Below are 22,973 nucleotides of genomic sequence, written 5' to 3' on the forward strand. Positions count from 1 at the left end.
TCAAGTCATCTCTCTTCCAGGGCACAATGTGCTTTTCCAATCTTCCTTGAGTACTGGGTCCTGTTGAGAACTGCAGAATTTTCAGGAGATAAAAAGAACCTTGTGAATGTCTATTGGAAATCAAGAGAATGATTATAAGGGCAGTAAGTGGAACACGTGTGGGAATGTAAAAGGAGATGGGACATTGAACATTGAGAAGTGACCTATTAATGGTCTTCGGGTATGAAAAAGCTATTAACACAGGGACTGCTGAAAACTGCAGGATTTATCTGGCATTAGAACTGACATCTTCAGTGTCTATGAACACTGTGACTGCCTCTACCACTGCAGAATCTTTGTATTTTTATGATCCATCCAAGCGCTATCTGGCACTAGGGTTTGCTGCTGACTGGCTGCCACAGTCTATGAATCAAAGAACATTGTTCCTGAAATTCTGCTGGGATCTTTAGTAGAATGGGCGTGATCTAAACCAGACTACCTTGCCTGGAAAGAATATGGCTTTGGCAGAGACAACTAGGTTTGATGTTTTGACACTGCAACTTATTAGCTCAATGACCTTGGGCAACTCAACTTTTCTCCCTCCTCAGTGCAGTGGAGAAAACTTAACTTAGCTCACTGTGTATGTAGGCCTTCCTCAGGGCTTGAGAGATAGGAAGCATTCCATAAATGCTATTTTTCATTTCCTTTTTCCTTCCTCTGAGGTACAACAAAGGTGCAGAGAGGGCCTCATCTTACCATGGGTTGTCATAATTAGGGAACCAGGAGTAGGGTAATTGGGGTAAGAAATGGGATAATGTCCAGAAAATTCAGACCCTTCCATTTCCATAGATGGAGTAGGATGGAATTTGTCATGCTGAGGTTACCAGAAATACACAATTCTCTGGGTAACAGGACTTCTCAGAAGCTTCCTCCAACCTTATTTTCCAAGCAGTTTTTTAGGGTCAAGGGCTGATATCTGTACCCTAATACTTACATTTTTAAGACAGAACCATTTTGAAATGAGAGTTCAAACAAAGATGGACTCATGTACCTCCAGAGGTACATTGAATTTGCAAGTGAAAAAGACCCTTTCTTGTGTTTTTGAGTACCAGATCAAACACTGAAGCCCAGCTCTTGCCTGTCTTTAGAAAGCATGACTTTTCCCTAGTGATACTTTCTACAGTCTATGGTCAGTGCTCAAGGGCTGCCTCTGCCAATAACCCCCTTCTGCTTGCACAGACATTTCCATTCACATTCATTCAGTAGGCACTTATGCATTCACATAGACATATCTTGGTTTTGGTTTACTTCTTGCAAAAACAAAAATCACTGAGCTCAAAATCCTTTAAATATATGATTGTTATTTCCAGGTGTTGTAGGGACTAGTCTCTTATAAGACTTTTCTTTCGCTTACCTTGTAAACAATCGTGTGGAAAACAGGGTCAAGGGAGGTGCCCTTGTCTGATAAGTTGTCTTTTGTGTACTTAAAGCCATTGGAAATGAGCTTTTGCCCAGTTTCTTTGAGCAGACCTTGTTTATCTCTTTGTTTTCTCTTACGTTGTCTTTGGCTCAGGCCAGGGAGTACATAACTCTCACCATCTGGGACAGCAGAAAGATGACAGCAGGTCTTTCTGAAAAGTAGAAACCTTCCTTTCCACTTGAGTGAGAAATCTAATCTCATTTCTTTTAAATCCCCTTTGCCACCCAGACACATATACTTATTTGCAGGGCAGTAATAGCATTTTAGCCTAGACTCTTAACCAAGATCTGTTTGAGTTAGTGAAATAATTTACTGATTGTTAGTAAATAAATAAAGCCTGGGCCTTACTTATTTGGTACACAATGTAGACCGTAAAGGGAGAAGAATGCTGAAATAGTAGGCGGATGATTTGAATAGGTTTCTTAATAGATGCAGTTTCTCTTTATATTCTAAGGGTATAGTGTCCTAAATAGAGAAGAAAACTAGTAAATCTTTTCATCAGGGTCCTGCTTACTATTAGGTTATGAACCATAATAATTTGTTAGCTTAAGTAAGGCCCTGTGTCGTGATTATCATTATCATTTTGAGAAAATTCTGACGACTCCATGGACTATTTTTTGCTGCAAGTGCAAACTGTATGGAAATTGTGGCATTTCCATTCACTGATTGCTGCCAAAACCTTTACTGTGATGGAATATCTCACTTAAGAAGACAACTGATATTTTTCTTGAGGAAATGTACACAGGTGCATAATTAATTTTCACATTGTCCTTTTCTATACTTACATTTTTTTAATCTACTCAACATGGGCCATGAGTGTTATGATTAAAAACATACAAAGGGGAACAGTGAGCATAATAACCGGTGGAGATTCATCCTTCAGGTTTCCACTTAAACATCAGTTACCTGCATCTAGATTAATTCCTCTTCTTGCATACTACCCTGCAACCCTGCCTACTTTCTTTTTAGCTCTCAAAACTCATATAATTTATCATCTGTTGCCTGAATTTGGCCAATGAGTACAAGATTATAAAATCCAGTCTTTCAACTTGCAAAATATTCTGAATGTCAGTGTCTCTCAAATTTGTATCATCGGTTTTGAAGTTGAGACTCTTATGCCCACCTGCTCATTAATATTTCTACTGAGATATATGGTAGGAATCTCAAACTTACCTTGTCCCAGTAACAAACTCTTGATTTTCTCTGTGAGTCTGTTTCATGCCCTCCATGGTCCTCATTTTAGGCAATATTTATCGAGAGTTTCCTTTACTCTAGATGCTGCTCTAAGTGCTTTACAGGTATTAACTTGTTTAATCTTCATAGCAACCCTATGATTTAGGTATTATTAATATCTCTCTTTCACAGAGGATGAAGCTGAGATGCAGAGAGAGATACAGAGGTCATATAGTTCATCAATAGCAGACCTAGGCTTTGATCCAAAGCTGTCTGGTATCAATAACTGTATTGGCCACAGCCTAATCACTGTTCTGTCTAGGATCTGTCTCAGTAAATGACACCACCATTCACCCAGTGGCTCGGGCCCAAAACCTCAGAGTTATCTTCGATTTCTCTCTTTCTCTCCACCCAATATCAAATTCATTAGCAAATCCTCTTATCTCCACCTTCTGAACATATCCAGAAAGTGGCCACTTCACAATCCCTCTATTATCATCATCACACTCAAGTCCTTATCACCTGTTCCCTTGTCTTTTGCATCTAGTCTTGCTCCCCTTAGTCAATTGCTGTGTAGCAACCAAAGTGCTTCTTTTAAAATGTAATAGTTTGTGTGTCTGCTATTTGCTCAAAACCCTACTGTGGCTTTCCACTACATACAGAACATCTAAAGCCTTACTATGGCTGCAGACCCAGCATGGTCTCCTCCCTATCTCATCAGACTTACTTTCTGCCACTCTTCCCTTGGTTCCCACAAGGTTCTCCAGCTATGCTAGCCAACTTGCTATTCCTTAGACATTCCAAACAAAGTCTCATCAAAAGATCTTTGCCCTTGCAGAGTCTTCTGCCTGAAATCCTCTTTCTTCAGATAGTCACATGACACTCACTTTATTCAAGCCTCTGCTCAGAAGTCACCTTTTTAGAAGACTTTTCTGAACATCCTGTCTAACTCCCATCATGCACCATCCTCTTTCCCACCTTTAATTATCTCAATAGCTCTCTCTAGCTGACATTTCACTATATATTTGTTTATTGTCTTTCTCCCTCACTAGAATGTTCTGGAGGGCAGGGACTAGTTTATCATCACTGTCCCCAGCACCTAGAAAATTCCTGACTCCTGATTGTTGTGAAATAATACCTGCTGAACAACGGAAAGAAGAACTTGTATTCTAATTACACGTGTGAATACAGGCAACTTCTGCCTGAGCTTATGTCTCCATTATAAAATCTGTGAGGTATAAAATACCTTTCTCAGCATAATGTAGAGGAAACTCCAATACACACTCATTTCTTCACTGCTGCTAACTACCTAAATGAAACAGAATGCCTTGCTTAAAACAAGCAAATGGCTAGATTCAGGGCACCAAGTTAGACAGCCCAGGTTCACATACGTGCTAATCTTTCTGTGCTTGCACTCTACCTTTTGATTGCTACTTATGTCTGCTGTTTCCAACAGAGACTGCAGACACTGGGTGTCTGTTGATTCCAATTAGAAAATTGTCTTCATCGCAAAGCAGCAGGGGGTTGTAGTCCAGATGTGTGCTGCATTTCCATCTTCCTCTGCTCCTCCCAGGACCCTAAACTAGTAACATGGTGTCTGGGAAAGTGATGGCAGAGTAGTGAGAGGGAGAAATGAGGTAAGTATCCATTCTTCACCCAGAGGAGCGTTTAAAGGCATCTATTGATTTCCCTTCCTGTAGAAAACAGGAAAACATCAAAAGGCCCCCTTTCCTTTTCCAGCTGACTTGGTTTCACCATCTCCCCTTTTCAGTGTGAAGAGGTTTCCCCCCATATTCCTCCCGTCTACATTTCTCAGCCTCCTCTCAGCATTAATATTCCATCAGACCCCAGAACGAACACTCCGAGTAAAGCAGTTTCTGTCCTGCGTTACTGGACCCTCTGCTGGCCCAGGCAACTGAATGAAATCTATTACTCTGTGGGCAGTGCCAACATGAAAGTGGTTTCCATGGATTGGCACTAAGCTGTGAAGTATTGACCAAAAGGAAGAACACAAAGGTTAAAGATGCATCATTTGAAGATTGTTGCCCCCTCTTGCTGAATTTTTTCATAGCCTCCCAATAATGCTCATCCTTGAAATGAGCTATACTGCCCAGTCTTCCATAAAACTAAGAAAAATCAAGAAAGTAGCAGTGAATTCACTGCTATATAACAGGATCCTAACTGTAGCAGGGTCTTCAGAAGTTACTGTGATAGTGAGAAACAATGAAACAACACACGTGTAAATAAATAAAACTGTCCCCCAGCCTCACACACCTTCCCCAACCATGCCCAGTATGGCAGAAACTGTTAGGTATTTAACAAAATGTGTTTGTTCACCTTTCTGGGTATACAGATGGACTCTGTTTCCCATTTACAGTGAGGTGTGGCCATGTGATGGACCCGTAGCCAATACAATGTGAGCAGAAGTGATGGATGTCACTTCAAAGCTTAGCCCATAAAACCCTCGCCTGAAAGCTCAACTACGTTCCTTTCGTCTCTCGCTAGTTGGAATGCAGACACTTCCTAGGGACTTTGGAAGCCTCCTGTTGAAGATGGCAGAGTCTCCATTGGCTTGGGTTCCCAAATCACTCCTTAGAAAAGGCTGCCCTGCCAACCTCAATATGATTACACGAGCTAGAAATGAAATTCTATTGTGTTGGAATTATAATACATTTCACAGACTATTTGTTACGGCAGTTAGCCTACCATAGTTAGTACGCTGGATGTTATAACTTTTTTCTCAGTATGTGTATTTCTCTTTCCTCAGTTTCATCACAAGCTCCTCGAAAGCAGAATCTGTGTATCTCCTACCGTATTCCCTGCAGGACCTCATACAGAGACTGGCACAGGACACATAATTAGTAAATATGTTGGTCAGAGAGTTTATGTCTACCTTTTATTCTGGAATGAGTTAAAACATGAGTAGGAACATGGCCAAATCATATGGGTTTTTCATTTTGCTTTGAAATCCATCTCGGGTATGAAGGATCTTTTATGTATAGCAGCTCAGGACTGGCATGGTCAGCGAAGTGTGACACACGTTTTTTATTATCCATAAATGGATTATCTGCTGTGACCCAGCTCTTCCATCATTCCGGCATATTCCTCCTGTCAGCAGCTGTGTCGTAGGAGCGGAGAGGGACCCTGAGCCAAGGGAGAATCAGAAACAGGTGTGGTGGGTTTGGGGGTGGGCGCTTGTGTTACTGACTGGGTATGAGTTGTGAATACATCTGCAAGTCAAATAAAATGTTGATTATCATTTCACTATTACATACATGCATTTTCTTATTAACTATTATGAGACATAATCAAGAGTTGACAACAGGAAGATTTAAGTTAAGACCAGGTAGGAGCAAATGAAACTTTTTCAAGTCAGGAATGTATTCGTTTGGCATGAGATCTCTTTGAGGAAACAAGAGACATTTTATTGCTACCAGCTGGCTGCAGGTCAGGCAGGTGATACTTGGTAAATATTAAAATGCTCGTTGTAGAAGGGGATGGGTTTTACCTTATGTCCTTGATGACTGCAAAATAAACTCTGCCAGCCTTTATCCTCAGTGGCAGAGACCAGTGTCCTCATGAACACCCCTACTACCATTACCTTCTACTTTTCTCCCTGTCTCCAAAGACTCATTTTTGGAAAATGGTTGTGTAAACCAGCAGTTCGCAAACATTAGCATGCATGAGGCTTTGTTAAAACCAGATTGCTGGGTTCGCCCACAGTTGCCGATTCAGTAGTTCTGGAGAGATGCCTGAGAATGTGCATGTCAAATGATGCCCACGCTGCCGGTCTTGGGGCCACACTTTGAGCTTCACTGGTCTAACCCCTCAACCTCATTCTACGTGAGTGAAGGAATCTACAAACATGCACAAGTGCAACAGCCTTAGAAGGTGAAGGATCCCAGCACCTGGGAGTGACTTTATGCGATCTTCCTTTCTCATGAAGCCAGATTGAGGCTGTGAAGGAGGAGAGGAGTTCTCAGGGTAGCTCATTGAAATGTCACCTGACACCAGGGACCCACACAGTCTGTCTTTTGCTTCTCCAAATGTGTTCCCTCATTTCCCCACTAGGAAAATGAACAGGTTGCCATAGAGGTGTGGTTCTCAATTCCGGTGCCCATTAGAATCACCTGGGGAGATTTTAAATACTATTATTGTATATCCTGCTTAGAGATTCCAATATAATTGGTATGAGATAAGTCCTAGGAATCAACATTTTAATCACATTACAGGCGATTCTAATATACACCCTGGTTGAAAACCACTGACATTTTCTAGATCACTTCCAGATCTACCAGTTTACCTGCATGCCTTCCCTCCCCGTGGAATCCCACCCTGTCTACCTTTGCTCAGCTCTCAACCCTCCAGCCTAGCTGAACTCTTTGCCCTTACCTCTCTCCACGTACATTGCATTCCATTCACCCTGGGACACAAAGTTGCTTCAAACCTCATTTAACTTCCCTCTTAGGCAGAGGATGAGTCCCAAACAACTGCAGAAATTCACTGACAAAAATATAGACAACAGAATAGGAGCACTTCTGGAACTCCTGAGAAAAGTTAACTGTGGAAGCAGAGGGGGAACCCATTCCTGGAAAGTAACTTTTACTCATGAAGTCACACCAGAGCCCGAAGAGTTCACATTACACTTAATATTGGCTCCATATTACCTATTCTCCTGGGCTGGCCCGACCCCATTTTGTGCTGATTCCTGCAGACTGACATGTACTTTCTATGTACAAGCGACTCCTGTGATAACATTTCTGCAAAGGTGGTGGCTTTTGCCTGATAGGAATTCAAGTTTTACTTAATTTTCTGTTTTACTTATCTTGGTACAGATGTGAACTTACCCGCTGTTAGCCTAAGTTACTTTCATTTCATTCTAACTCTTTTGTAAACTGAATAGAAGCACGGGAACCTTCTTTTCTGAACTTCACTTGAGGCTTTGGTTGGTGGAGCTTTTTCAGTTCAGTTGTCATTTTTAATGAGGTTATTGTTTGGGGTTTTGTTTTCTTTGAAATGGCTTAAGTTGAGGGGAAGTTTAGTCATTTAATCCTACCATGTGGTCTGGCCGTGAACCCAAGGCCTGAGGACTGGTGCCTCTCTGCTAATTAATTCTTGATGTCAGACATCTGGAAACCCGCCTTTTCTGCCTCATCTGAGTTGACTAATTAATTAAGCTATGTTTGTAAACAGGCTTTTTCTCCCCAGCACTTCTTTCATCATCTGTTTCTTTAGCCACAAGCTGGCGACCCCATTAAATGGTAAACTACTTGGCCAATAATTCTGTTCTTGCACAGGCTGTGGAGGTTCCTTTAGGAGGCCACTTAGCACTGTGCAAGAAGCCCAGGCTTTGGAGTGAGGTGAATCAAGATTTGAATCCAATTGAGCCATTTATTAATTATGTGACCACAGGCAAATTACCTGGCATCTTAACGTGTCAGTTTCCGCATTTTCTCCCTGCAAAACCTACCACTTAGCCCAGTGTCTGGCACATCATTTGGTATTCTCTAAAGACTGAGTATTTTTCTTTTTTTTTTTCTTTTTTGGCTGGATGGGAGCATTCATGCCACCTTCCTTGCCTTTGTCCAGGGAATAGCTAGTTTCAAGGCACTTCCACAAACATTTTCACCTTTGTTTATCTCAAACCCATATAAGGCTTTTTTTACAAATGTTTTCACCCTCATATTTTAGTTAGAGAATCAGTCTCTGCAAGGTTACGTGCCAACGTCCCATGGGCAGTCACAGACTGCCAGGGCCTGGCTAGGTCTTCATGCTGTTGGCTTAAAGCTCTTGCTTTGAGACCAGATATCCCCCTTCCCTTCAGCGGAGGATGTGAGATTAGATTATAAACACTGGGAGGAAAAAGTTACACAAGATATACTGAGAGCACCTGATATGGTTTGGCTCTGTGTCTGTCCCCACCCAAATCTCATCTTAAATTGTAATCCCCATGTTTTGGGGAGGGACCTGGTGGGAGGTGATTGGATCATGGGGGTGGTTTCCCATGCTGTTCTCATGATAATGAGGGAGTTCTCATGAGATCTTCTGGTAAAAGATCTGACAGTTCAGGCCACTAAGTTTCGAGGTGGTTGTTACACAGCAGAGGTTAACCACAATGTATCTACCTTGGGAAAAAGATATACGTATCAGGTTTGACAGTTCCCCCCTCTTGATCTCTCTCTCCTGCTGCCATGTAAGACGTGCCTTACTTGCCCTTCACTTTCCACCATGATTTTGAGTTTCCCGGGGCTTCCTCAGCCATGCAGAACCTGCTTTGTTTATAAATTACCCAGTCTAAGGTAATACCTTTTTAGCAGTATGAGAAGGGACTACTATAGTACCTTATAAAACAAAGCAATGAGATAACACTGATACTTAAGGTGTTGAAATGCCTAGTAGAGAAACATTATCTGATACATGGAATACGCCGACAGTCTAAGTGCTGGATTTCCCATTCTACAGCATAGAATATATAGATTTCCTCATTGTCCCACTGGTTCTGGTTGGTTTGTGGGTCAGCTGTTAGTCATTGTTGTGTCCCAAAGTTATTAACCAATTTCAATAACATGAATACTTACATGTGGGTGATTTGATGTATGTTCGAGTCCCCCACCAGCCCTGTGAGATTGGAAGTAGAATACACACACACACACACACACACACACACACGTACACACATTATACATATATATCTTCCCACTTTGCTGACAAAGAAACTTAGAATCCCAGAGTTCAAATGATTTGTCACATTCATTGGGCTTATCAGCAGTAGGGCCGGGCCAGAGATCTAGGACTTCCAACTGTGTGTTTGGTACTATTTCAACAATGCTACCACTAAAAAGGACTTACATAGCACTGCACTTATTTATATTAAAGCACTCTAAAGAATGTCGTGCTGGTATGTCGTGCTGGTATGTCTTTTATTTCTATCCATGCTTGTCTTTCTTCTTGCTTATTGTATTCCTTGATTTTGCCTGATACGTATATCTTTTCCCCAAGGTAGATACATTGCGGTTAACCTCTGCTGTGTAACAACCACCTCGAAACTTAGTGGCCTGAAATAGCCATCATTTTATTACTCAGCCTTCTTTGGGTCAGCAGTTTGAATTAGAATAAGTTTGAATTAGTGGTTCTTGGATTGGTCTCCAGGGGGTCACTTATCTGTTGACTCTACCAAGGCTGAACCATCCAAAATGGCCTAATTCATGGGTCTAGTGTTGGTACTGACGATCGGATGAGCCTCATTCTATGTTTGCTTGTCCTCAAGAAGGCTGGTCCAAGATTTTTCAGCATTGTCAGTGACATTCCAGGAGGACAAGACCCACTGACTATCGCTCATCCAGGTCTCTACATGTGTCACATTTTTCGATATCCTATTGGGCAAAGCAAGTCACAAAGCTAAACTCAGAGTCAGTGTGAGAAAGGATTGCACAAGGGCTTGAATACTGGGATATCTGTTTCATTTAGTTACCACTAATATAATAATCTACCATAAATGAATATAAAAATAATATCTACCTTATAAGACTATTCTGAAAATTAAATTTCATACTGCATGTGTTTTGCTCACCATCATCTCTGACGTAGTAAATACTCAATAAATGTTAGTATTATTGGTAGAATCATCATTATCTATTATTAGCTGCCAGAAGCAGGTTCCCTTTTTGAAATCTTGTTATTTGTTTAGCTAACATTTATTTAGTGCTTACTATGGTAATCTTCCCCTAGGTATTGGGGATACAAGGAAATGATAATCAGTTCCTGCCATTAAGGAACTCATAATCTACTGGAGGAGACCAGACACATAAGCAGTTAGATATAAGATATCATGGCAAGTTGTGAGGCTGAGATATGCACATGGTATTTTGGCAGTACAGAGGAAGGATACCTAACCCTTTAGTCCAGCCAAGGGGTGTAGTAAGAAAACTTCTTGGCATAGATGCTACTGAGCTGAATCCTAAGGGAAGAGCTGTGTCGTTCAGAAGACCAGAGTTTTAAAATAGAGAATTTTGGCATAAGTAAAGACATTCAGATAAGAAACAGCATTCTGTGTTATCAAATGAAATCAAAAGGCTAGGAATCCTGAAGAGATAAGCTGAGAAAGAAACAAAGGCAGGGAGGCAAGAGAGAGAGAGAGGAAAAGGGAGAGGGAGAGAAAAGTAAAGAAAGAGGAGAAGGAGGAGCAAGAGGAGGGAAGGAGGGAAAGAGGAAGGGGAAAGAGAAAGGGTGAAACGTGGGGAATAAATGTGTACTTTTCCAAAGTTAGTTAGATATTATTCTGTAGGTGAATGAGGAGGCCCTGATAGGCTTTGAGAAGGGTAATGATGCAGTCAGATCTGCAGTTTAGAGCGATCACTCGGGTTCACATGGAGCATGAATGGAGGTGGGGAAACCATTAGGAGTAATGCAGAAATCCAGGCAAGAGACAGAGTATCTGTGAATGGAAGTCAAGGTAGGATCCTTTCTATTTCTACCCTCCATAGCTAAGAAAAGCATTTCCATGAGAGATGGAATGACCTTGGATATCCTAGTTTGGGAGCCTATAGTCTAGAATATCTGACAAAAAAACTATTTTCTTCATTCTTTACCAATATTCTTATCTACCAAATTGACCTTTATTGTCTAGGAGGAGTGGTAGACCCTGGGCAATCTTAGAGTGAGTGTTATTGTTAAGTATTTAGTCTTGTTTTGGATGGCCCTGGTGAGGTGTGAGGAAACTGTTCTATGAATTTGACAGGTCACCTTAGAGAGAACAGTAAGTATGTTCTTAGACACAGATCCTTCAAGTCTTTTTTTTTTTCTTGTCTTTGTGGTCTAGGCTTCTAAAATTATAATGTATTTTAAATGACTTTGACCTCTTCCATTTGTACTCCCTCATTGCCTCAGTAATTCTTATGTGTCTTTTCAATGTTTATGCCTTGTTACTTTTCATATGTATTCACAACCTTATGTCTGGATTTCCTGGATGATCACACTTTCAACTACATTGCTTCATTGTCCCAGAAAGCACATTCATAATTATCAGTGTTTACATTCAGATTTGTGGTCCAGAAAATATTGTCATTATACTTATGCAATATGTCCCCTTTCCAGAATGCTTCTCATTACTTTCTTTCTGATACTTGTGTATGGGCACCCTGCAGTGATAAAAGCAGCTCTCTGCAGTCTCATCTGATGAGGTCCTGCTCCAGTCCAGCTACATGTTCTAGCTCCAAAAAAATTTGCTTGAGAACCAATTTTGCTTGTTTGATTGGTTTAGTAAATATGCAATGATTTGCATCACTATTCATTAGTGTCCCAAGCTATATCTGAGAGGGGTTAGTCCTGTATGTCTAAGATCTATCGGTAGATTCCTGCATATTTTCAAGTAAACTTTTCTTTAAACCTATTGAAAACACTTGAAATTCAGAGGAGGATCATGAAGAGGGTGTGATGAGACTGATCAGGAGGCAAGGGGCAGAGCAAGCTGGGGACCAGTCCAGTAAGCCTTGTTTGAAGAGCAGTATAATCATTTCTGACTCCCAGGGCTCTTCTGCAACAACCTGGTACCTTCTGGATGGTGGCACTGTCCACTCAGTGCCTTTCATCCTCCTGCTTCTCTGGGCCCCTAGACCATCTAATGCTATGGCAGGCCCAAGGCACACAGAACTGCCAAGGAGAATAGGACAGGCAGGTATTCTAGATCAGTATCATTTATTAGACATTATTACATCATGCCTGATACTGTTCTCTGCATTTTATGTGCCTTGTGGCACATATTATTAATATTAATATGTGGCACATAATATTAATATTTGTGGCATTGAGGAGTGGTAAAAAACAAAGGCTTTGGTGTCAGACTGCCTGTGTTCGAATCCTGTTTCTGCCATTTACTTGGTTTGGGGAACCCCTAAGTGGGGATCTTAAAGGACCCTTCTGGGTTATGAGCTGTTAATCCTGGGAAGGAACTTATAGAAGGAGTGCATGGGGGAGTAGAAGGGGAGACGGAAGGCATGCAAATGACTGCACCTGGCAGCAGGGTCTGGCACATGGACCAGGTGTTAGGAGATGCCAAGTGACCTGCTGAGTGCATTTGGCTGTGACTGTAGACTCTGTGACTGTCCAAGCACCCCCACAAGGCCTGGCCAGGAAGAGAATGCAGCCACAGGTCACTAACCAAACAATAGGAACTCCAGCCCATTGGCCCTGCCTAAACCCAAGACTCAAAGAGCTGGAGTGGAGGACCCCTGCTGCTTCTTCCTTTGGCGAGACACTTGTTTAGGAATGACTGAGGAATCTGCCTGTCACTTGCAGCCCAACTTACTTCTCGGCTCCTGAGATGTTCACAGAAATTGGCGATGATAAATGTCACTACTGCCACCACAACCGCTGTCATTTACTCAGGGCTCACCGTGCTCTGGGCACTTTACAAAGCACTTTATGTATATTATTTTATTTAATTTTCATCAGAACCCCACAGATAGTTATATTGCCATTTATGAATGAAATACACAGTGCATTATGAGAATTGTTTTGATTATAAAGAATAGACACACAACTTGAACCAGCTTAAGGAAAAGACAACTTTATTATAAGATACTGGATCATCTCAACAGAACTCACAATGGTAATGTGGTTGAGCCCCCAGAAGAGCCATAAACCAGGACTCTGATGCTGTCGTATATCTCAGTCATACTCTCACTTGTATTTACTTTTCAGTGGCTTCTGGCTTCATTCTTCTCTTTCCATAGGTCAGTTTCTCCATAGGCTACAAAACATGGCTTCCCACGGCTTCTGAATTTTACATATTATAGCTTATGCCACTAGAATGAGACTGACTTAACATTCTCCTGGGTCCTACCAAAAATCCCAAGGATTTGATCCAGCCAGTCAAGTGCCCCAACTCCTTAACCTCTCAGCTGTGGCTGGGTCAGTGGGTAGACCAGGGGGTGAAATAAAATGGCAACCTCCACAGGACCACATAGTTGGAGTTGAGGAAGGGGCACTTCATAAGAGGAGGAGATAAAGATTTACAGTGAGGGGTGAGAGGGAGAGTGAGTCAGAAGGAGAGGCAGGGATGGCTGGTTGGTAGCCCAACAGTAGCCATCCACAACACAGGGTTAAAAAAATTAAGGAACTCATCCAGACTCACAAGCAACCAATGATGGGAAAGCAAGGATTCAAATTAGGCATTTCTGACTTCAAAGTCTATGTTCTTTACTAATATGACAAATTAGAATAAAGTAGGGTGAATGAATGAGTGAATACACACATACATACATATTTGCCTAAGTACTAATGAAGACCTTGCCAAGTCAGTGCTCAAATCCAGAGAGTCACAGTTCAGAATTGTCCAATGCTACACACTTTTGCTCTATCCTCACAACTGTCATTTGAGAATAAAGGTAGAGAGTAATGACAAGGTAACCTGATGACAAGCAGTGTCAGTGATTGCAGCCTGTGGCCCAGTTCCCAAAAGCAGATTCTAACAGCACCCCTAGAACCCAACCATCATTTATCAGCCAGCAGGTCAGCATTGCTGCTGAGCTATGTTCTGGAGTAAGCCAAGGCCTTGGGCATGATGCACACATGTCCAGGAGGAAGCTGATTCCAAGGGAGTGGTCTGTTTGACAGGTTCCTCACTGTGTCCTGCATATTCCAGAAGATGGTTTGGGACCCAGTTCTGTTGTTCCAGGAGACATGTCTTCATTGGAAGAAGGCATATCAAAGGTGAAGGTAGAGCTCAGCTCTCACTAATTGAGCTCCTTTAAGTCTAAGAATAGGACTCTGAGGATTATGGCTTCCCAAGGATGGACAGTTGTGGTTTGGGAGTTTTTGAGCCCTTGTGCCAAGAGGTATTAGATACTTCAGGAAATCCTGCTGAATCTTTCCACCTATTTGGGCCTGTTGAGCAAACTGTTTACAAAATTCTCTGACCTAAAAGAATTAATGTTCTTTTCTAAAATGGCATCTTGTCCCAGGGAGGAGTTTATGGTGAGGCACCACCTCGCCCAGTGGGACTCTGGATTCAAGACCTTTGGTAAATTCAGAAGAGTTTTTTGTTCCTGTGATTTGTTTTTATTTGCACATGAATTAAAATAGTGAATGAAACCAAAAGAACCTCATAAAGTTTACCCTGATGTTTGGAAAAAAATTGAGTTAAAAGCTTGGGAAGTGGAGTTTGTTCAGTATTTCCCCCTTGACAATTGCAAGCCACTTGCACAAAAAAATTATGTTTCTGGGAGGAAGTCACATTAGGGAGCTGCACTGATGTTTTCAATTGTAGCAGTAATAGTTATAATGAGGAGGAGGAGAAAAAATAGCAAATACTTGCAGAAAACAAATGAGGCAGGCACAGAGAGATTAAATAACTCATCCAAGGTCACACAGCTTGCCAGTACCCTGCCTCCCACTGCCACCTGCCACCATTCTGCCTATCTGGACCCCATTATGAACTTCAGTTGCCACTTGTCATGAACCTTTAGACACAACCATCAGAGATCTTGGGAGATTAAGGTGAGCTGAAACAGACTCTTCTACTCTCTTAGATCACAGTAAGTTTGCAAAAAATATAGAGGTCATAAATATTTTCTTGGTAACATAGCATGGTTAAAAAAAAAAAAAAGAGCTGCTAGAGTCAAACAAAACAGAGATAAAATTCTGGTCCCTCAACGAGCCTTGGGCTTTTGGGTCTATATTTTAGGCAATTAATAATATCCACCTTTTTTAGTGGCAATGAATTGATAGACCTCCGTGAGAAGTGCCTGGCCCTCGGCCCGGTCCCTAATGGCTCTAATTACTCTAATATGATCACATCTCCATCCGTGGTGTTATCTGAAATGACCATAACTGCTCTCTGGTGCTGAGGGAATCAACAACTTCTATTCCTGGCAGGTAAGTCTGCTCTACCTCCCCCATTTTCCAATTCCTTCACTCTCCAGAGTAGGAAAGATGGAAGGAGGGATAAGCAGAGAACAGGAGTCACTCAGAGGGCAGTGCCCAGCAGCAACAATGGGTACACACAGCACTCAGGGGGCCTAGGCTCTCTGGGAGAGACAGGGCTCAGCCAGGGATAGCATCTGAGGCCTGAGATGGCAATGGATGTCTCAGTGTCCCTCGGGGAGCCACGCAGGTGCCAGGCAGGGTTGGCTGGATGGACTTCCCTTCAGCATGTGTACCCAGAGCCTTTGGTCCCCAGCTTAGTAAGTGACGAGGCAGTCATAGGCCAAAGGCAGTCATGGGTCAAATTTAAATATGGAAATTATTTTCAAGCACACGTTTCAAAAACTGGATTTCTAAACCTAGATGTCACTGAATATGCAAATAATTAGGAGAAGAAGCATCAAAGCCGTGGCAGTGGCCTTTTTAGATACTCACTGCAGCAGATTGTGCCATTGCACTTAGAGCAATTCACATAGAACTGAGTCTGTTCAGGGTAACCTTATAATCAGGAAGGCTGAAGAGAAACAGAATGAAGCAGGCTTTCCATCTTACATCATTTTCGTGGACGAAACAACACTGGAGGGAGATCGAGTGAAGGCTTTGTGGAGGGTGTGCAATGACATCAGTCAATAATTTACTGAGCACACAGTTGTTATTCATGCCATTACAAGGGACAAAAAGAGGCATCTAATATAGTCCCTGCCCTCGAAGGGCTTAAAGACCAATTCAGAGACATGAATTTTGAAATACAGCTAACATTTTAATATGATAGCCAAAGGGAGAGGTTGACCCACAAAATTATTACAGGAGATTAAATAAGAAAACTCTTTCTCTGGGCTGGGGTGATCAGGGACAGTATCATGGCAGTGGAGAGGTCTGAGAAGGGCCAAGGAGAATGCAGAACATTCCTGAAACATGGAAAGGGACAGACCTGCAGGCAGGGGAAGGCCATGTGCAAAAACAGAAAGCAAAACGGCATCTCTGTCACACGCAGTATAGGAAAAGCTACATGCAAAAGTATACTAAGACCAAAGAAGGACACTTTGGGAGTGGGGTAGATTGTTTTACAAGTCAGATAGGAAACCAAATGCTCCATTTAAAAAGACATATTACTGTTTTACTGCAAAAGAAAAATAGTAAAATTTTGTGCACATAAAAACGACCAGTCAGAAGACAAATCTCAGAGTGGGAAAAATGTTTTAAGCATACCTGACAGATGAAGGGTTACTATCGTAGTACACCAGGAGCTCTTCTCTATGAATAGATAAGAAAGACAAACAACTCAATAGAAAATGGAGAAAAGATGTGACTAAAGGGTAAAAGAGGAAAATCTAAATGGCTAAGAGATGTGGAAAGGTGCTTGCGCTCACCGTGGGGCAACGAGATGAAAATTAGAGCAGGAAGATATTGTTTTTCATTCTTCAGATTGGCAAGCATTTAGTAGTGATAAAAACTTAGTGCTGGTGAGAGTGTGAGCAGGATGCACTCTTGTGCTTTGCTTATAGGAATTTCAATTGTTGCAAACTGTTGTATTCTGGCACCATTGAGAACATTTAAAAACATACATATCTTTTTGTTCTGCTTTTTCATTACTGGGAATTGATGCCTTAGAAATACCAAGATTTGTATTATGTCTTTTGCTTAATTTTTTGGAAATATCATAAATATCATAGGGGTATGCTTGAATAAATCAAGGGATATTCATTATAATAGGCTACTATGCAGTTCTTAAAAGGACTTAGATCTACTATTGGAAGAAATTCCTACAGAGGTGGGAAAAGTAAGTGGCAGAGAAATGTGTGTATTATGATTCGATTTAGGAAACACACATACATACATACAGAGTTACACAAATCCCCCTATTTGTATATATGCAGATGTATTTTGAATGGATACAGATAGTGCAGGACCATACAGTGCTAGAATGTTCACTTGGTTACAAAGAAACCAGGGGGAGAGGTGGTGCTTTAGTTTGAATGTGTCCCCCAAAGTTCATGTGTTGGAAACTTAATCCTCTATGCAATGCTGTTGACAGGTGGGACCTTTTAGAGCCAATTAGGTCCTGAGGCTCTGCCCTCATGAATGAATGAATGACATTATCACAGTAGTGGGTTGCTTAACCAGAGAGTGGATTTGTTATAAAAGTGAGCTTGGCCCTCTCCTGCTCTCTCTCACACACATACTCTCTTGCCCTTCTGCCTTCTGTATAGGATGATGCAGCAAGAAGGCCCTTGCAAGATGCCAGCACCTTTATATTGGACTTCCCAGCTTCTAGAAGTATGAGGGATACATTTTTTAAAAAATTAATAAATTACCCAGTCTGTGGTATTTTTTTATAGTAGCAAAAAACAAAGTAAAGATAGGTAAATAGAGAAAAATAAAGATTGAGCAAAATGAAGTATTATCATATACTCAAATGTTAAAAATCCTCAGAGTGAAGATGTATAGCTTTGGGGGTAGGGAAGTGAGGGTGTCCTCCTGTCCTCGGATTTCTGCTCTATTCGGAGTCTGCAGGACAGAATGGGATGCAGAATTTGGGCTGCCTTGCAGTGACTCTGTCTGTTCATTTAGCTTGCTCAGGGAAATAGCATGTAGTTTTAAGTTTCACATTTTAAAAGTCAGATGAAGGCGTAAAATAAGCAGCAAGTGTTTTGCGTTAGATCCAGATGTCATCTCAAGCAAAAAACAAAAACGCTTTGATTTTTGAAAAATAACCTTTGACGCCTAAAGAGGCTCTAATAAGTGCTTTTGTTCCAGAATCTTAAAAAAATGAGTTTCTGTGCAGATGAGAGAGGCAGCCCGAGGAGACCGATGTCCTTTGCTAATCTGTGCAAGGACTGCAGCGGCCGCAATACCCTGCCCTGTTCCCCTGTCCCTTCTCCACAATGACACATTCGCCCTTCTGCTCACATCAACTGTTCATGGTGGAGGGACAAACGTGGGGGCTTCAGAGGCGAACATGGTCTCTGTGGTCTTTTTTAATGTGTGGCCTTGTCAGGGTGCTAATTTGTGCCAATTTCACTGGCAGTAATGGAGGAATCTGTTAGCAGAAGGAAGACTTTGAAGTCTAAAAGTATTACAGATTAGTTCCCTAGAATTTTCCTAAGGGAAGCCTTATGAGCCAAGTCCACTCGAAGATACCACAGGTTTGTAAGGTAGACTTCCTTCTGAGGAGAAATTCCCAGCTATTCAGCCTGTACCAAGAGAACCAAACCAGAAACTCCAAAACATCACTCCTTGTTTTTCTGGGAAAAAAAAAAAAACTAGGCAAATATTTTTTTTTCTCTTGAGAAATGATTTTGGTCCTCAAGAGATCTTTTTAAATATTAGAATGGCAGATAACTGAATTTTTTGGAGACAGATGTTGTGAAATGTGCTTGTGGTAGTGATGTTTTTTTAGTGTTTCCCTCAAAGGAATTCTGAGTGTTTTACAGTCATTTTTTTCATTATTTCTTAAGGTTTTTTATTTTCCTGATCCTATTTTAATCTCAAGCATAAATTCTTCCTTCAGTTCTTCTCGCTACATTGTCTCTGAAATATCTCCTGTTAGCCTCATGTTCTACTACTGTCTGCACTTCCAGGACTGTATACTCACACCACTTCAGACATCCTTTCAAGATGTTTGCTTGGTATCTCCGGCTTCTCTTTCTCTATTTACTATTTTTCTTTGCTCTTTCAAACTTTTCCATTTATATTTTTCACCATACTTTCTCCCCCTTGAGAGAAGGATTGCTTGAAATACACCTTGTTCTTCTACATAATTTTTTTTCCTTTTTTGTTAATTTTAGTTGTTTACTCATTTCTAACCTGCCTTGCTCCATAAAGAATTGGCAGCGACTATCTAAACACGTTCTTTAACATGAGCCCTGTTGGTTGGAATTGGAAATCTGATATTCATAGATTTTCTTTTTCAAAAAAGTTTCACCTTTCAGTACTCAAGGAATTTAACTTTCCTTCTCATTTCTTTTCTTGTTTCCTTGAAGAAACAAGAAAAAAAATCACGACTTTAAGACAAGTTCATATTTTGTAGAAACAGATTGGATACTGCTATCCCTTCAAAAAGTAACCTCTAAAAGCACCTCTTCGTTGGGCTTTAATCTGTAGGACGTAGAGAGCCCCGGTCCTAAAGAAATTATGATCATGAAATTATGTGGAAGGCACCTCAGAATTCCATACACCTGTTTTTACAGATGCAGAAACTCACAGAAGGCTCACAATGTTTTAGAAATGTGTTTATAGTCTCAGAAATACTCAGAGACATGTTTAGAATTCATTTAGAAGACAAGTCACCTGGAACATTTAAAAAATCATTAAAGAAGGTAGTAGATAGCATGAAATGATGAATAATTGGGTTCCGGGCAGTGGTGAGCTGGTAGATGTTTAACAACAGGGGCTGGGGCTGGACAGAGGGAGCCTGATTGATAGTGTTTGCCACCTTCATGGTGCCCATGCCAGTTTCAAGCTACCAGCCTGACACCCTTGAACAAGGAGTTGGGAAGAGATGAGCACAATCCAGTCAGCTCTCGAGAGTGGCAGAGATCATCCGGCTACAGTGAGTAGGCCCTTAAGGAGGAGAACTGTGCTAGACCATTGCTCCCCATGCCTCAGACCTTACAGTTGTGAAGAATAATCCATTTTCATTTAGCCTCTGCACTACTCTGCTCCTTCACTCTTGCTCTTGCTTTGGCAGATAAATAATCTTACCTCCTCAGCTATCATTTACATTTCAAGCCCCAGCTCAAAATGAGGATCTGTGAGATTTCTTCTGATTCTTTTGGAAATCATCACTTCTACTCTGAATGCCAGAGTACTTTATTTATATCTTTTATTAGAGTAATTACCAAAGCCTAATTTGTCCGTGGATAGTGGATATTAATTATCAAAGCCTATTATTGTTGATGGATAGTGTCTTTTCCCTCTAGACTATCCTTGGAGGAAAAGGAACATGTCTTACTCCTTCCTTATCAGAGAAGCAGTACAGTGTGGTGGGTAGGAGCCCAAGCTCTGGAGTCAGACTGCTCAGCTTCAAGTCACTTACCATGGGACCTTGGGCAAGTCATCAAACCCCTCTGTAGCCATCTGTAAAATGAAACGTTAGATGTGATTCTCAATCTCACAGGCTCACTGTGACATAGTGAGATTACTAGATATGGTCAGTGCCTAGCACATCTATGCCCTCAATAAATGCGACCTGGTATTGTTACCTCTAGCACACAGCCCAGTGCCTGGCATAGAATCAGTGTGCAGTTGGTGGTGGTTGAAATGAATGGACTTGAAGTAAGGATATGACCCAGCTAACTCAGTAGGAAGTTGGGAAAGGGTGTGATAAAGGGAACTGCATGAACAAACTATTGTTGGAGAAATGAGAATGATATATTTAATAAAAATCAGTAGATTATAGAATTATAGGATCAGAACCCAGGTTTCCAGCTGTGGTATGATGAACACAGAGCAGGGTAGGATCATTCGTACCTTCCCTTCACCCCATATGCTAGATGATGTATGTCTATAAATATACCATTGTTATTGCAATAGCTTTTGTAGACTGCTGATTGAAATATCTCATTTTCGATGCTGTGCAATTGCTTTTTAAAACATCAAAATGCTAGATTTTGAGTACAAATACTGTTACATTTCATTCAATTTGGTTCAGTCCATCATTCCAACTAATTCATATCTCCTCCAAACTTGATTCTGCAATGCAGTTTATCTTTCCTCCTATCTAGTTTTCTGCTGTCTGCAATTTTGTAAGCATGACTTCTATTTTGTTTTCTAAAATACTATCCAGGCCGCTTCTAAGAACAGAGTCCCCTGACATGACACTAGTGACTTTTTCTATGTTGGCAGTCATTCATTAAACAATCTATTTTTTTCCTTTTTGGGTACAGATTTTAAACTGCTTTCAAATCTATCAAAGTGTGTAATATCCATATTGTTCACAATAGTATCTGAGAAACTCTGCCAAAATGTTATGTCTGTAGCATTTTTTCGCACAGATATAGTAAGTCTATTAGAAAAGAAAATGCAGCTAGTTTGTTGCAAAGTGTCCCTGATTAATCCATGTTAGCTCTTAATACCAACAACTTCCTTTTCCAAGTTGAACTAAGGATTCATGATGTAAAATAGTGAAGTTAACTGTGTCAATGTAGGCTAGACTCAACCTACAGACTTTGACTATCTAGGTGAGAAAGTTGGGCACAATTCTGAGGACTGTGAGAGATTGTTGAAATTTTTGAATCAGGATTATATGACAAAATTGTGTTTTCTGGCAGCACTGTCCACAATGGACTCTGGGGGGACCTTTAGTGAGATTTGAAATTTCCTGCAATAATCTCAGAATGGGCCACTGGGTTATATTAGGCTAGGCTAGTAGCAATAAAGATAGAAGAGAATAAATTTGGATTTAAGAGAAAAAAAGTCAAAAGGGACTATTGAGGGAAGATTATAGGAAATAAATAAATAGATAGATAGGTAGATAGATAGATAGATAGATAGATAGGTACTTTAGGACTTCTCAACCTTTTACACATTATTGAAGGTGCAGAATATAAAACCAATTTGGCCACTGGGGTAAATAGGCCTGTTTGGGGATGGGGTACCAATGTCCCCAGGACTGAGTCTCTCCTCTCCCAATTCCTACCTGCCCCAACTGGCAGAGGACATTAGTATCTCCACTGGCTGGAGAGCCATTTGGAAATTTCTGTTTTAGAAATAAGTAGTCTTAGTAATATGAGAAAAAACAGACTTGTACTAAAATCAGGATGAACAGTTCAGAGAAGTCTGTATACATGAAGGAAAGCAAATGTTTGGTTTGGCGCATGATTCTGAACAAAGAAGCAAAACATCATTTATACCCTTGAAAGAAAACCAACCAGCATCAGCCAAACAGGGACTGTGTAGGTACCAAATAAGATTGCCCAAGCCACCAAGCCACTGCTTGCGTTATAAGATGCAGTAACATAAGGGCAGGGGCTGTGCAGGCTGCTGGACAAAGAAACCAAGAAGGAGGGAGTCTGGATTTTGCATTAATTTGGAAATCCAAGCCGATTTACTCGAAAATTTACGAAGTGCTACCAACTTGTTGCTTCTTATTGATTTCTGTAGTTAATAAATTAAGTAGTGCTGTAGTTCCTGGTGCCTCACCTGTTCTACTAATTTACATTGCTGCATGGAGGAAATCATAGATTGAGAAAATGTAGGTGCTCGCAATCCATAATTCCTTATGATAATTGAAGATGATCAGTTACAGAAAATAAGCAAGTATTCCCTCTTTCTCCATTAAACTCAATGAGACAGAGAGATCAAGAGCCCCCCAACAAAGCCATGTTGATTGCCTTATAAATAGGAATGAGTGGCTCTTCTGAAAAATAATGGAACCCATACATTTCTCAGGATGGTTGCCAGGAGGCCGCCATGTTCA

At 41.1% G+C, this 22,973-nt stretch overlaps 1 protein-coding gene across 1 annotated transcript in view; it reads left to right on the top strand.

Annotated features, from left to right (window-relative positions):
- GRIN2B (glutamate ionotropic receptor NMDA type subunit 2B) overlaps positions 1-22,973 on the top strand; it is a 434,051-nt gene that overhangs the window by 355,023 nt on the left and 56,055 nt on the right. The gene's annotated exons all lie outside the window — the stretch shown is intronic.

The sequence above is a fragment of the Trachypithecus francoisi genome, unplaced genomic scaffold (assembly GCF_009764315.1).
Source record: "Trachypithecus francoisi isolate TF-2019V2 unplaced genomic scaffold, Tfra_2.0 Lachesis_group11, whole genome shotgun sequence".
NCBI classification, from domain to species: domain Eukaryota; kingdom Metazoa; phylum Chordata; class Mammalia; order Primates; family Cercopithecidae; genus Trachypithecus; species Trachypithecus francoisi.